This window comes from Marmota marmota, unplaced genomic scaffold (genome assembly GCF_001458135.2).
Source record: "Marmota marmota marmota unplaced genomic scaffold, marMar, whole genome shotgun sequence".
Classification (NCBI taxonomy): domain Eukaryota; kingdom Metazoa; phylum Chordata; class Mammalia; order Rodentia; family Sciuridae; genus Marmota; species Marmota marmota.
Window position 1 is genome coordinate 27,886,319 of NW_026000174.1, and position 14,551 is coordinate 27,900,869.

At 44.9% G+C, this 14,551-nt stretch overlaps 1 protein-coding gene across 5 annotated transcripts in view; it reads left to right on the forward strand.

Annotated features, from left to right (window-relative positions):
* The window catches only part of Insc (INSC spindle orientation adaptor protein), a 313,322-nt gene that overhangs the window by 83,537 nt on the left and 215,234 nt on the right, over positions 1–14,551 (forward strand). The gene's annotated exons all lie outside the window — the stretch shown is intronic.

Below are 14,551 nucleotides of genomic sequence, written 5' to 3' on the forward strand. Positions count from 1 at the left end.
TGCTGATTTAATGGATACACGAGAGCAGCAAAGTCCCTGCACCTTAACCCAGATGGCCTTGCTGCTCCTGACCTAAGTCCCAACCTCACCACTTCCAGCTGGTATAGGGAGGAGAGCGAAGCAGACCCTGTTGGCCAGGCAAGGGGAGTTGAGCAGTAGGCAGTGGAGGACTGTCCCATGACCACAAGAGACCACAGGAGGGAGGCCCCACCCCTGCTGGGTTGTTTCTGCAGGCAGCACCAAGGAGGCAGTTGTGGAGCTGGGTCCAGAAAGACCAAGGAGGGGCTCCCAAGCAGCTTCCAGGAGAGCAGAGGAAACCATTCTCCCCAAAGAAGAGGGACTCCACAGCTGGAGAACTGGCCAGGTCTTTAAAGAGCAGCCTGCTCAGTGAATTGGGGGATCCCGGAAGAGGAGGCAGTGTTCCTGAACCAAACTTGGGAGGAGACTAGAGGAAGAAGATGAGGGCCAAGGAGGTAGTGAGGACCCTGAGTCATACTGTCTAAGGGGGGCCCATGGACCTAACTCTGTTGAGGTGGACTGGTCATGGCAGGCTTTCTGGAGGACTGGAACTGGCCAGGTACACTGGCATCACCAAGAGGAATGACTGCAGGGTTGTGGGAGAGGCTGAAATTGGCCTAGGGTTGCAAGCCACTTCTCTGTGAACCTTGGTTTCCTCTTCTGTACAGTGTGGATGACACCTCCCTTGTGGGCTGCTATGGTGACGCAGAGTGACAATATAGTGGGTTTCCAGGCTGGTGCCTAGATGGGGGAAACACTCTGCCTGTGTCTGCTTTCCTTTCCTTCTCCCTGGCCTTTTCAAGGTGGTCTGGGGAAAACTCTACATTGCCCCCCCAAACAGCCTGAATGCTGGGGATTTTGCAGTAACCTTGGTAGAGGTCCAGCTGTGGTTAAAGGGAAGATCAGGGCCCTGGGACTGGAGGGAACTGGGGACCAGACATGGACTGGGAACTGCAATCCAGGTGAAGACTGGGTATATGAGGGTAGGACACTTGGCTTGAAGTGTCCCCCACCCCTTAAAGAAGAGGGACTCCACAGCTAGAGAATTGGCCAGGTCTTTAAAGAGCAGCCTGCCTGGGACAGTTCTGGTAATTTCTTCTTCCAGCCTTAGACCAGAGACAATCTCGCTTTCAGAAGAGCATCCCTTCCCTTTGTTTTATTTATTTTTTCAAATAAGGAATTAGTTCACCCTGTTCTGGAGCCAAGGGGAGAGTTTAATGAAAATCGATAGAGAAATAAAAGATGAGCAGGGGAGGGGAGGAAGGCTCAATTTCAAATCCAGGAAAATCCCCAGGGTTGAGTGAGGGCTGGAAAAATTACTGTCTGTCTTTGTGCAGCTTCCTCATCCCAGACTCTCTGGGCTGGATGAGACACTAGACAGAAAGATCTGGACTTGGAGACAGAAAACCAGACATTCTAACAGGATGGAGGGGGTTGGGAGGCCCTGCAGCTCAGGCTGCTCTTTAAAACAGTCTCTCTGCATTGTCTGCTCCCCCTATAGCTGCAGATGGAAAGAAATAGTTCATTTTTTTTGCACCAAACTTTAGTTTTCCCATCCTTTGCCTGTTGGATTCTCACAGTCAATCTGTAAGAAAAATCACCTCCACCCCACTTTATAGAAGAGCAAGTTGAGGCTAGAAAAGTTAGGCACCAGGAGGCAAGAGTCTGGGTTGAGAACTTACTTTTTTGCTTCCATTTATAGGTGTCCTCCTCTTAGCCAAAAGGGGTCATTGACCAAGGCCTGCAGACCCCAGTGCAAGGCAGAGACTTTATCTTGTTAGAATGAGCTCTAATACTAAAGTGAGGCTGAGTGGGGGAGAGCTGGGCCATGAATGCTGGGTAAGGAGTCTTAGTTTGATCTGACTTGCAGCCAGTCCTTTTTCTTCTAGGAGTAGCTCCTAGAGAGGGAGACAGGCTGCTTTCGACAGAGGTCCTACATGCTTCTTCACAACTCTTTGGGGTTCAACCCACCTAGGCTTACAAGCTGCCTTCAGCCCTCATGCCTACCTCGACTGGCCTTCTACTGCTCTTGGAATAGGCCAGGCTTGTGCAGAGCGTCCCAGGATCCCAGGTCAGCTGTCTGTGTCACCACTCAGGCTGGCAGGCAGAGAGGAGTGGAGACCAGACCTATCACCTTCCCCAGCTTTGCAAGGGGAGAAGTCCCCACATGCCAAGTCCTCGGTGCATTTGCCTTAAAGTTAGGGGTGGAGGGGTTTAAGGAGGCCAGAATGTGAGTTAGGAACAGTGTCAGGCACACTGCCCTGCCTTCCCTCTCCTCTCTTTACAAGCACCCCTGAGATCATGAGCTTTAGTACTGTTCAGACTGAAGCAAGGCCCCGATGGCTAGGCACTGCACCCTATGTAACAGGTCTAAGCGGTAATGGGATGGAACTGCCAGGCAGTCTTGGTGCCTAAGAGCAAGTCAGTTTGCAAGAGCAGGCTCCAGCCTCGGGGGTTTGGTGGACTGCATGTGCTGTGCAACAGCGGCCCCTGGTGGACAAGAACATCAGTGGCAGTGTGATCAGGCTGCTTGGGGCTGCCTTCTGGAGCTGCTGAGGCTGATGGGCTGTGTGCCAGGATCAGCTGTCCGGGTCTGAGGAGAGCTCGCGTGTGGAGGGAGTGGAAAGGGGAGAAAGGACTTTAAAATTAAAGGCAATAGGGGTGTCTTTCTGGAAAGCCAGACTCCTCCAGGAGCAGGGTGTAGACAATCTTGAAATCTAACCTGTCCCAAACTTTCAGTCTTCCCCAGAGAGTCAGCCCTGTGCTTGCTTGAAGGAGAAACCATTTTAGGTCCCTGTCCCCACTGGGGAAAAAATTAAAAGTTAGGGGTGGAGGCGTTTAGTACTGTCCATCTAAACTAAACCCCTCCACCCCACCTCAGTCTGGCAGCTCTGCAAGCTTCAGCTCATTGCCTCTTTGGAAAACAGATGTGGGTTTGACGTCCCGCTTCACCTTGGCCTTGAACCCCTGAAGCACCCCTGAGCCCTGTTTCATCACAGGCAAAATCAGAGTGATGAGTCCTGCTTTCCAGGTAGGGATAGAAGTGAGTCAAACCTCCAAATGTGAATTTTTCCCCCTCCCTCCAGATATCTTCACTAAAGGGGCTTCTTTGCTTGGAACCTCTGCCTCAGCTGAGGTGGCCCAACAGGAGTGTTTCACCTCCAGTTGTTGACATCAATGTCAGATCTAGCTGCAAGATTCTTTCCATCTGCTCTCCTTCCTTCTTGGTGCTCACACTGTGTGTGTGCCACTCCCGGAGTCCCATGCTGCCTGGCCCAGAGCTGTCTGGCCTCCTCCACCAAGAGGCACTACAGTGCCTACCACTTCAGCCCATTAGGGAAGTGGCTTTCACACACAGGTGAATCTTGTTCAGTGCATGACTGGATAAAAACTCTTTGTAAATTAGAGTATGGAGGCTTGGTGTGTGTGTGCATGTGTGTACACTTGTGTACCTGTGTGCACATGTGCATGCATACCCACGTCATTCCCTTTACTGGCTACAGGGCTGAAGCTAGAATGCAGAATATCTGACATCATTCAAAACAGCCTGGCAGGGCCTCTGCTGGCTAGGTCCCTGTATAAGGTGGGAGCATGGGGAATTCAAAGCTTATCAGAACCCTCAGCAAGGACAGTGTGTTAATCACCTTTTTGTTGCTGTGACCAAAATGCCAAACAAGAACAACTTAGATGAGGAAAGATTGATGTTGACTCATGGTTTCAGTTGGTGGCTGGCTGGCTCCATTGCTCTGGGCTTGAGGTGTGGCAGAACATCATGGCAGAAGGGTGTGGTAGAGGGAAGCTGCTCAGCTTGCAGTAGCTTGGAAGCAGAGGCAGGGAGGGGCGGAGGACAAGTTATAGTCCCCAGGGGCACAACCTACTTTCTTTAACTATGCCCTACCTGCCTACTGTGACCATTCAGCAGTCCATTCAAATGATTAATCCATCAGATGGATTGACTCACTGATGAGATTAGAGCCTGCATGATTCAGTCATTGCAAAAGCCCCATGTCTGGATTTTGCTATGTTGGGGACCAAGTGCACAACACATGAGCTTTTCGGGAACATTCCATATCCAAACCATAATAGAATGGCTAAAATGCTTAGAAGTCATTCTGTGGGATTTTGCCTAAGTCCCCTTTGTACCAGTATCTCCTCTCTCTCTCCCCCTGCCACTCCTGAGCCCAAGTTCTTAGGTCTGTGAGCAGACTTAGGAGGCTGGTGGGTCTAGTTGACCTCTGTGGGCCAGCTTGAGACAGGTGAGAGGAGGAACAGGCAGTTGAGACTGGCAGTGCCTCATGGGTAGAAGCTGCCAAGTTGGGAATTTGTGGAGAGACCATGAGGCCAGTTGTTTGTTGCTGCTGTTTGCTAAGACACCAGAAAGAAGTTTCTTAATCCCTATAAATTTCACTTTTCTCATTTAATGGAAATTCTGCAGGTATTAGGTGGCATATGAAGTAATTTTTATAAGATGTAATGTGATAAACAAAAATTAGAGGGTATTGAACTGACTGGACTAGGAATTCTGGTTGGAGTATGTGTGTGGGTGCTCTTCTTCCAGGAGTCATTAGAAGAGAGCTGAGTACCTTTCTATCCCTATGAATTCATAATGGAGTCCTACATTTGAGAGGGTGTGTGTGTGTGTGTGTGTGTGTGTGTGTCGTGGGATGAGAAGCTGCTGGCTTAAGTTAGTCACTGTTTGTTTCCTAGCTGGACCCCAAATAATCTGGTGAGAAAATAAAATAAATAAAGTCAGATATAAACATGATGCTATGGCTGGGGAGAAGTGAAGCTGTGTCCACAGGTCCACAAGTGAGAGTCACTCAGAGGACCCGAAAAGGTGCAGAGGTGGCACTTTTGACCATCAGCATTGGGTTCTAGAGTGGGGCAAGTATTAATTTAGAGAGGAGCAGGGGAAAGAGGTTTCTGGGGCCTGGAGGGACAATAGGAGATTGAGAGAGTGACTATAGGTAAAGGTTTGGGGCAAAATTTGAGTAGGGAGGACCCCTTACCTGGAAACAGCCTGGCACTGACAGCCCAGAGGGATAGCAGCCAGGCCTTAAATCATGGATCAGGAACCAGCATCTGCTGCCCCTGGCAGCAAGTGGTGAGCACCCAGGTAGTCTACAGAGACAAAGAGAGACAGAGTGAGGGAAGGGTTGTAAGAAAGAGGAAGAAATTATAGAGGGAGTGAGGAAGGGGAGATAGAATGACATGCACAGACAGTAAACATACAATTTCCAAAGGAGCGTTTCTATTAATCAAGTTGTTTGTGAATTTGTGATAGTTGGGTATGCAATCCCCTGCCTGTGACCGCCATGGGTGGTCACTCATTATGGTTTTAATTTCCTGATGAGTAATGATTTTGAACACATTTTCATATTCTTGATAGTCCATTTGGTTCTCTTCTTTTGTGAAATATCATGAGAATTTGGCTCATGAAAAACATTGGGTAGTTCGTCTTTTCTTATTGATTTATAAATCAAGAATAGACATACAAATCTCTCATCATATATATGTCATATATACATTTAGGTGTAGAGTGTAGGTGTGTGTGTGTGTGTGTGTGTGTGTGTGTAGAGAGAGAGAGAATTGATCCTGTAAGAAAATATATTGCCAGTCATCAGTCTGTAGTTTGCTTTTGCATTCTCTTAATTCTATCTTTTGATAAATAGAAACTCTTAATTTTCTTAAAGTCCATTTATTGGTCTTTCCTTTTGTAGTTAGTACCAGTTGTATCTATTTAAGAAATCATCATTTTATCTAAAATCTTAAAGTTATTCTCCTATATTTCATTCAAGGAACCTTATAATGTTTTGCCTTTCACATTTTGGCTTATGATTCCCTTCAAATTAATTTTAAAAGTAGTGTTCAACGTTCAGTTTCTTCCATATGGGTGCCCAGTTGAACCATTCATTGAAAAGACGACCCCTTCACCACTAAATTGAAGTGTTGCCTATGTTGCAAGTAAAGTGGTGACAAATGCTGAATCTGTTTCTGGACTTTATGTTTCTGTTCTATCAGTATTTTATGTCCATTCTTGTGCCAATATGGCACTGAGTCCCTTTAGTCTAATACACTTTGATATTTGGTCACATAATAATCCCCCCAATTTGTTCTTCTTTAAGATTATGTTGGGAATTCTTAAGTTCTTTACATTTCGGTATACTTTTTATGATCAGTTTGTCAGTGTCCACAAAAACACCTGCTGAGATTTTGGTTAGGATTTCTTCAAATTTCTAGATAAATTTTTGGATAATTGATATTTAAGCAATCTTCTTTCATAATCAATGAACATAGTATATGTCTCTACTTAACATAGTCTATCTTTAATTTCTCTCCACAATCTTTTGAGTTTTCAGTGTTCATATTTTTTAAAAAAATATTTATTCCTAGCTATGATTTAAATGATAATGTAATGGTATTTTTAAAGTTTTCTAATTTTGTTGCTAATCTGTAGAAAATACAATTTTGGCATTGTATCCATTGATCATGCTAAATTCACTTATAAATTTTAATAGTGTCTATATTATTTAGGAATTTCCATGCACACAATCAGGCCATCTGTAAAGAATAGCAGTTTTGCATCTTCTTTTCCCATCATTAGTCCTTGTTATTTAATTTTCTTGTGTGATTGCATTGGCTAGTATGGTGTTAAATAGGATTTCTTTGTTTTGTTACTAATTTCAGGGACAATACTGTCAATATTTCATTCACTATTTCTTTATTGGGTATTTTATCATTATCATTTTAAAACTGAAAATTGAGACTTCTGAGAAGGTGACAAACTTGCTCATTTTGCCAAGTCATCGAGTAGCCAGGCTCTTTCCACGTTCAAGGCTTTGCAACTTCGTTGCGCTACAGGTATCTCTAGAACACTGTTGCTTAACACAAGATGTCCATTAGACTTACATACAGAGTTTTTAAAAATAATGATGCCAAGATTCTACCGCAGACCAATTAAATTCAAATTTCTCATGATAAAGCCTGAATATTAGTAATTTTAAAACTTTTCCAGATGTTTCTAATCATCTGAGGACCAATGGTCTAGAATCAGTTTGGATTGAATTGAATTGAATTGAATTGCCCACCTGGGCACTGCAGTGCTTTGCTGAAAACTTGGGATCTCCTATCAGCATATGCCTAAAAGCCCTAACCCAAAGGGAAACCCACCTCCAAATGTCTTCAGAGCATCTCTTTGAAAATCCACTTCAAGGAAAATCATCTGCTTCACAGGAAATTATTTTCTATTTATACTCATTCTTAAATGAGTCAAGTCCCGATTTCTCTCCATCTAAATAACTTAGCTTTCTGTGCCTATCCATCTTTCTCTCTCTGCCTTGTTGACTTGCCCACCAAGCTAGTTATATAAGCCATTCCATCCATTGCTCTAACCTCTATTACATGTTACTATTTGTATTTGTCCACTTTAGCACTTAGCTTTTAACAGAGGACTCTTGTTTGAAACAGCAGGAGTGGCGCACTCGGGAACATGTTTTGAGGGAGGATGGTATTATCCTCCAGAGGGCCTGCTTAGCTTCTGTAGCTTTCTGTTGAATACCAGCCCTGCAGCCATCTCCATAAAACAAGTTCCTCATTTTATAAAGGGAGCCTTTAACCCCTTGCTTTGTCATAGACTTTATCCTGAAAGTCGTTCCTATCTGGTTCACACTGCACAATTCCATTTCTGCCTCTGACCCATGAGCTCATTTATTCCACCAAATGTTTTGCCCTGTCCTTTGGCCTTTCACCTGTCTTTGCTTCCTTGGGCATGACCCTTTTTCCCCTCTCTGAATATCACTGAATTTTCCTTCTGAGTCTCCCCTAGATGAACTGATTCATCCTTCTTGGACTCATCAGCAGGATCCCAATTGCTTTGCAATTTCCACTTGTTTTGTGCTGTTTTGGAGCCTTTAGGTGTCTGAGTGAACAGAGAAGTGAAGGAGAAAATGTGGGGATCTCTAGGTTGTTGCCTCCCTTATGACTGAGTTTTCACTTCATTTACATGATTCTGTTTGGTACATGTCAGCAACCAACTCCTCTGCCTATCCCTAAACTCTAAACAAAACCAAAGCAAAATGCCCCCCAAACAAAACTAAGAAACAGCAGAGTGGCACCAGTGATATATGATGAGCCTTTGTGTACTAGCCTTTGTCCCTTCAATATTTGCATAAAAGCTGCCACTGACGCATTTCCAATAATCAGTAGGAGAATGCTGCTCATAAATCTGACTTGATGTTTTCTGTACACTCTGGGCTTCTCAGCTGCACGGGTTTCCTGTTCCTTCTCTTACTCTCTGGGGAAAATCTCCACATTTTCCAGCTCTTTCTGTGTCTAGACTCTAGGTGCATTAGCCCTGCTGCCCAGGTGATGACCAGGCCAGGCCATCTTCATCCCCACACGCATACCCACCCAATGAGGAAAGTCTGGCCTCAGGCCCAGGCCCATCCCACTCCATGTAAAAGCTAATTATCTGTAAGTGCTTCCAGCAGCAATTTCTTTAGTGATTTGAAAGTGCTTTGATTAGATTGCTGTCTTGGCATAAAGTTTACGACTAGGGATGGGAAGTGGGTGGTTTGGGGATGGAGAGTTTCCTAACATAGGGCCAGTATTTGAGAAAGCTGGTCTCAGGGTGGACTATTCTTAAGCCCATCATAGGAGCTGAGCTGAGCTGCCCCTGCTCGACCTGACCTCTCACCAGTTTCTTTCTTTCCTCTGAGAGAGGCACAGGGCAAGGAGTAGAGACCAGGATCAGATTCCCAGCTCTGACATTAACTTACTGTGTGGTCTGGGTAGTCTCCAATTCCCTGGGCCTGGGATTCCTCATTGTTTATCCCATACCTCTTCAGCTATGTGCAGGGAGGTGCTGAGGACCTAGAGAAGATTCATTGTAGGAGGTGCCCTAAGGGACTCAACTCTAGTCTCTTAGATTTGAAGGAATGGGCATGTAACACAGGTCATTTGACATACTACCTGCTGCAGTTGAGGTCAGACCTGAGTGGTAGCTGGGAGTACAGAGACCACTTCTGTCTGGGGAAGGCAGGTGACTTCTGACCTGGGGCTGAGATGGGAACGAGGAGAGAAACAGAGAAGATGACCACTCCTGTTTTAAGTGAATTGAGTTTGAGGCGTCCCTGGAACATGCAGGCAAATTAATTTTGGAATTAAGCATGAAATGATCTGGTAGCAGTTTAGAAATATAGTATGGATCTTGGGCAAGAAGGTTGGGGCTGGAAGGTTAGGTTTGAGGGCCATGGTTGTGAGTCACTGAGGCCACTTGGGTTTGGATCCATTGTCTAATGAGGTATAGAATGTGCCAACAGTGACATCTGACACATGCTAGTTTAGTTGGAAGTAAAAGAGGGAGGCTGAGAGAGCAAGCAATGAGAATTAGCTAATTAGGGAGTAGGTGAACCCCAAAAGTCTAGTATCCTGCAGTTCTAGGAGGAGAGAGGGGCAAGAGGGGAATAATTCTCAGCAGGGGTAGGTAAGAGATGCCAAGGAAGAGGGGAACTGAGAAGCTGGGATTTGCTTTACACAATTTCCCAAATCCTTTGTAAGCCTCTGATTCTTTGCCTGTTACCTCCCTACTGCCTGTGTTAGTTTTCTTCTCTCTATCTTATTTATTGTGACTTCATCTAGTTGCAGTACCTAGTTCAACACCTGTCACAATGTCGGAACTCAGTAAATATCTGCTGACAATATAAATGCAGAGATGGTGCTGATTTCCACTGTTTATCCTGCTAAGGGATTCTAATTGTTCATCTTCTGATTCCCAGTCAGTTAGGAATTTCTCCTGTTTTAAAAAGTCCCAGTTCTGGGATGTGTGATGATGCCCAAACAAGTGGGTCGACTTGTGGATCCTTACCTGTTTTACTTTGGATCTCAATGACCCCAAAGGTTCACTTGCTCAAAGCTTGTTTATTAGCCTATTGTGCTGTTGGAAGTCATGAAACCCTTTGGAGGTGGGGCCTAGTGGATGGAAGTTAGGTCATCGAGAGAGTGTCCTTGAAGGGATTATTGGGACCCTAGCTCTTCCTCTTTCTCTTTGCTTCCTGGCTTCTATGAGGGGAGCAGGCCCTCTTCCATGTGCTCCCGCCATCATGTACTGTGCCACCACAGGCCCAAGCAACAGGGTCAAGCAACCAGGGTCTAAAACCATGAGCCAAAATGAGCCGTGCCTTCTTTTAAGTTGATTTTCTCAAGTATTTTGTCACAGTGATGGAAAACTAACACACTACCCAAAAGGCTGTTTTTCAGTGGAGTTTCAGTCCAAGAGGAATCTGCAGAAAGGGTCAAAGAGAAGTCCAGTAAGGAGTCTGGAGCAGACAGAAGTGAGGAGAGTTAGGGCTCAGGGTGCCAATTCTAGTAGCGATGACAAGGCCAGGTGGGGATGGGTGGATGATGTTACCACCATGTGGCAGGCATTGTATGTGCAGTCTCTCAATTAAGATTGTAATGGTCCTTCTGACGTTGCTATTTTTATCTCCATTTTATAAGAAAAACTAAAAGCCCTTTGAGATTGGTGGTGTTACCCCAATGTTTAGAAGCTCAAATTAGGTAATAAAATCATTCATTTAGTAGAGGACAGAGGCAGAATTCTAACTCCAGTGTCTGAGCATATCTTGATGCTGTAGGAATTGGCTCAGGAGCTGGAAAGCCCACAGCTCAGGGGTGTAAGGTCCTTCAGTGGCTCCCCCTGTGGTGAGTTGTGCTGCATTGGAACTGCTGAGATGCCAGTGGATACAGAGATCAACTTGGACTGGCAGCAGACTGATGGCAGCAGGCTAAGTGGCAGGTCAGCAGCATCAGAACCAAAGTCCAAGGAAATTTGGCCCCTATGAAAAGCCACCAAATAGAAAAATTAGCAAAACTTACTAACAGGTAATTCATAGTAGAGGAAATCCAACTTGTAATAATCAAAAGCCAAGACAAAGCAAAGCAAAATGAAATAAAGTTTCTCAATCTTGTTGGTAGGTGGAGACATACAGGTTAAAATACAATTTTTATACCCATTAAATTGCCAAAAATTAAAAAAAAAACTTGAAAATACCAAGAACTACTGACAAGGTGGTAAATAATTTTAATATATTTCTGTTGAGAGTATTGCTACTCAGATCATGTTGCAAAAATAAAGAAAAGATGTGTAAATTCTATGCCCTAGGAATTCCACTCCTAGATTGAGACCCCTAGTGGAAATGGCACTTATTCACCAGAAGACATTTAGAAGAATGTTTTTAGAAGCACTGTCAATTGTAGCAAAAACTGGGAAACCAGTCAAGTGCCCATTGACAGAAGAATGAATAAATGAATTGCAATCAATTTATGTAGCAAAATACCATACAGAAGTGAAAATAAATGGACCACAGCCATGTGCAATGATAGGAAGGAGTTTCATAAACAATCTATCTAGGGAAGAAAGCAAATTGGTATATACAGTATGATACCACTTGCATCAGTTACAAAATCTTGTACAACTAAACAAAATACACATTCAAGAACTCTGAAGAAAATAAGGGAATGATAAACACAAAATTCAGGGTAATGGCCTATCCAATAGGGGAAAGAAGAGAAGATAAGAGATTAAAAAAGGTTGGGGGGGGGCTCTCTCTTGATTTTAGAGCTAAGATTAGAATTTCTGGTTAAGTATAGACATATACATATGTAGGTGGTCATTTTATTATTTGTTATCCCTTGTAAATTTATATATATATATATATATATATATAGAGAGAGAGAGAGAGAGAGAGAGAGAGAGAGAGAGAGAGAGAGACTATTTTGAAGAGATGATATATTTCATAAATAGTACAGTACTAGAAGAGCTCTGGCACATAGTTAACAAATTTAGAAGGAATTCAAGACAATAGGCAATTGATAATTATAAAACCAGAACCCCACAGGCCCTCTAGGAAACCAGAGGGCAACAAAAAAATCAGGTCCACATCAGTCTGAGGTCATTTTCCTGGGGTTGAGCATCTGTGGAATTTATGTTTTGTTGTTGGCTATTTCTCCACTGATGTCCTGTCTGCTAACTGCCTTTTCTCTCAATATCCTTCCATCTCCGTTTCCATTTCTCAACTTTTACTAGTCTACAGGGAGATAGACTTCAAGTCTACAGTGCGTCTTTAAGTCTTAGGTCAGATTTTACTTCCCTGCATTTGTTTCTCATTTACTGAAAACCCAACATATACCAGGCCTGGAGCAGCCCAAAGCGAACAAGCTGTGGTCCTCAGGCTTGCAGGGCTGTCAAGGGGACAGGGGAGCCAGACAGACAAGAGCCGAGACCCACATCACAATAGTGTTTCTCCAAATTGCTGGAGCATAAAGTTCAGTGTGGCCATGTTAACAAGCAGATTCCCAGGCCTCCTCCAGATTCTGGCAGAGTAGGTCTGGGTCTGGGACAGGATTCTGCTTTTAAGGAATCTGTGGTTTGTTTTATGCAGCTGGGCCACCAGCCCCACTTGGAGAAACAGGGCCCTTCAGTGTGATAAATGCAATGACGATAGCAGATGTAGTGGGCGTGGGAGCCCAGATGTGGGCCACCTCCCCTGCCGGAGCGTGGGCTGTGTTAAGTTAGGGGTGGTTTCCAGGAGGCCTCTCTATAGTGCACCAAATCACACAGCCTCATGATGTTATCTGTAGATGTGAGTCACCCCCTGCACTGCAGGGCTATCCCCCACCTCCTCGCCCAGATTGCTATTGCCACAGCACGAGATCTGGCACACAATATGTGCTCAGGGGAGTTTCAGAGCAACATTCTGGGCTAGGAAGCAAGCTTGGTGCCTGGGTCTTGGGTGGCACCAGGCCTTGGGGACCATTGATTCCTTGGTCTTTCTGATGGGTTCAGATTGGTCTATCTCCAAGCATGTGCTGGGGACCAGGACAGGATGCTAGTTTGGGTCTGACTGGTATTGCCAACTGAATCAGGGGACCAGGATAGCAACCCCAGGTGCAACCAAGATGAGATCAGGGAGACTGTATTAACTGAGAAATGTCTCCATTAGAGATGCTATAGCTCCTTAGCAACAGACTTGATTTGTACTGGAAGGAGGAAAGGGGATGAGAGCCAGGTGATTAAAAGGTTTCTTATGTTGGCTGTGGAGCTGCTTCCTGTTTCTAGGCCCAGAGCACCCCCCGTTTCCTTCTCTGGGGCCCAAATAAGGCCCCTCTCCAAGGGCCTGTTAGTCAAGTACCTGGCATGGATCCAGTCCTCCTGGGGGCTAGCTGGCTGCTGTTTGTTCCCTTTTATTAAGCACATCCAGGTGAGTTTTATTGCGGACAGTTCCCTGGGCTCCTGTTTCCACATTTGTCTCCTCTGAGTCTGAGATTGCCAAAGGCTTTCACAGCTAATGGACCTTACAGCTCCCAAGAGCCATTTAAGGGAGGCACAGAACTCAGTGGTGGTAATTAGTCAAACAAAAGTCAGACCTCTGGAGACCCACTGGAGCTGAGTGGCAGGAAGTAAGAAGACAGGGACAGGAGGCTCAGGGCAGAGGCAGATGTGGGGAGCAGCAGCACAGGCTTCTCCTCCTCTTTCCCTGCCCCATCCCTACCTCCCACTCATGATCAGAGAAGGGATCTTTGGGGCTTGGAGGCATGATTCTCAGGCAGGCGGGTGTCCAGGTGCATTTGAGGGACTGCAGTAGCACTGCTGAGCTAACTGTGACAAATTATTGCCCCTTTTTGCTCCAAGTCTCACCTAAACCCTTTGTGAAGGCTGAATTCTGAGTTCTGGTGCCACTTCTCAGGATGACAGTACAATGTCCTGTTCAAAACCCATTTTTTAAATAATATAATTTTCTCTGTTAAAAATAATTTACAGCTTCAGTAACATACTCAGTTGTCATCCACTGAACTTTGCCTCCGATATATTTCTATATAATACTGGGTTTTGAAGCCAGACCATTTGGGTTCAACTCCTGAACCACTGACTTAGACTTAACTGTCTGGGGCAAGTCAGTTAACCTTTTCTATGTCTCAGTTTCCTTGTCTGATCTCAACAGGCTATTGCAAGGAATCACCGGTACAATAACATACACACTCCACTTAGTGTGGAACCTGGCACCCCATAAGCACTTGGTAAGCAAAAGCTATTATTATACCAAGAGCAGGTCTGACAGGGGTGAGGGAGGCAGGGCTGAGAAATGGAAGTCTTTATCTGCCTATTATGTCTCTCCAGACCTAATTGCTCTGGTTGAGCAGAAAGAATAAGGCTTCTATGGAAGCAGTTCTCTTTCTATGGGGCAGATGGCAGAGGACTAGGTAGAGAAGGAACACACTGATTTCAGCCTGCTGCTAAATGTTAAGGAGAGGAAGGAGCCAGAATTTCTCAAACATCTCTTCTAGATAAGTATTGCCTGCTTTTTTTCTTTTAATTTCCCAACTCCCTGTGGAAGAGGGAGGGAATAGTCTCAGAGAAGTTGAGTGACTAATGCTAAGTTACACAGCATGGAAGAGACCAGGATTGGAGTTTTGGGATGAGAGATTCCTAGGTGAGTGTTCTTTCTACTACATTTTATTGTGGTGTATAACATTA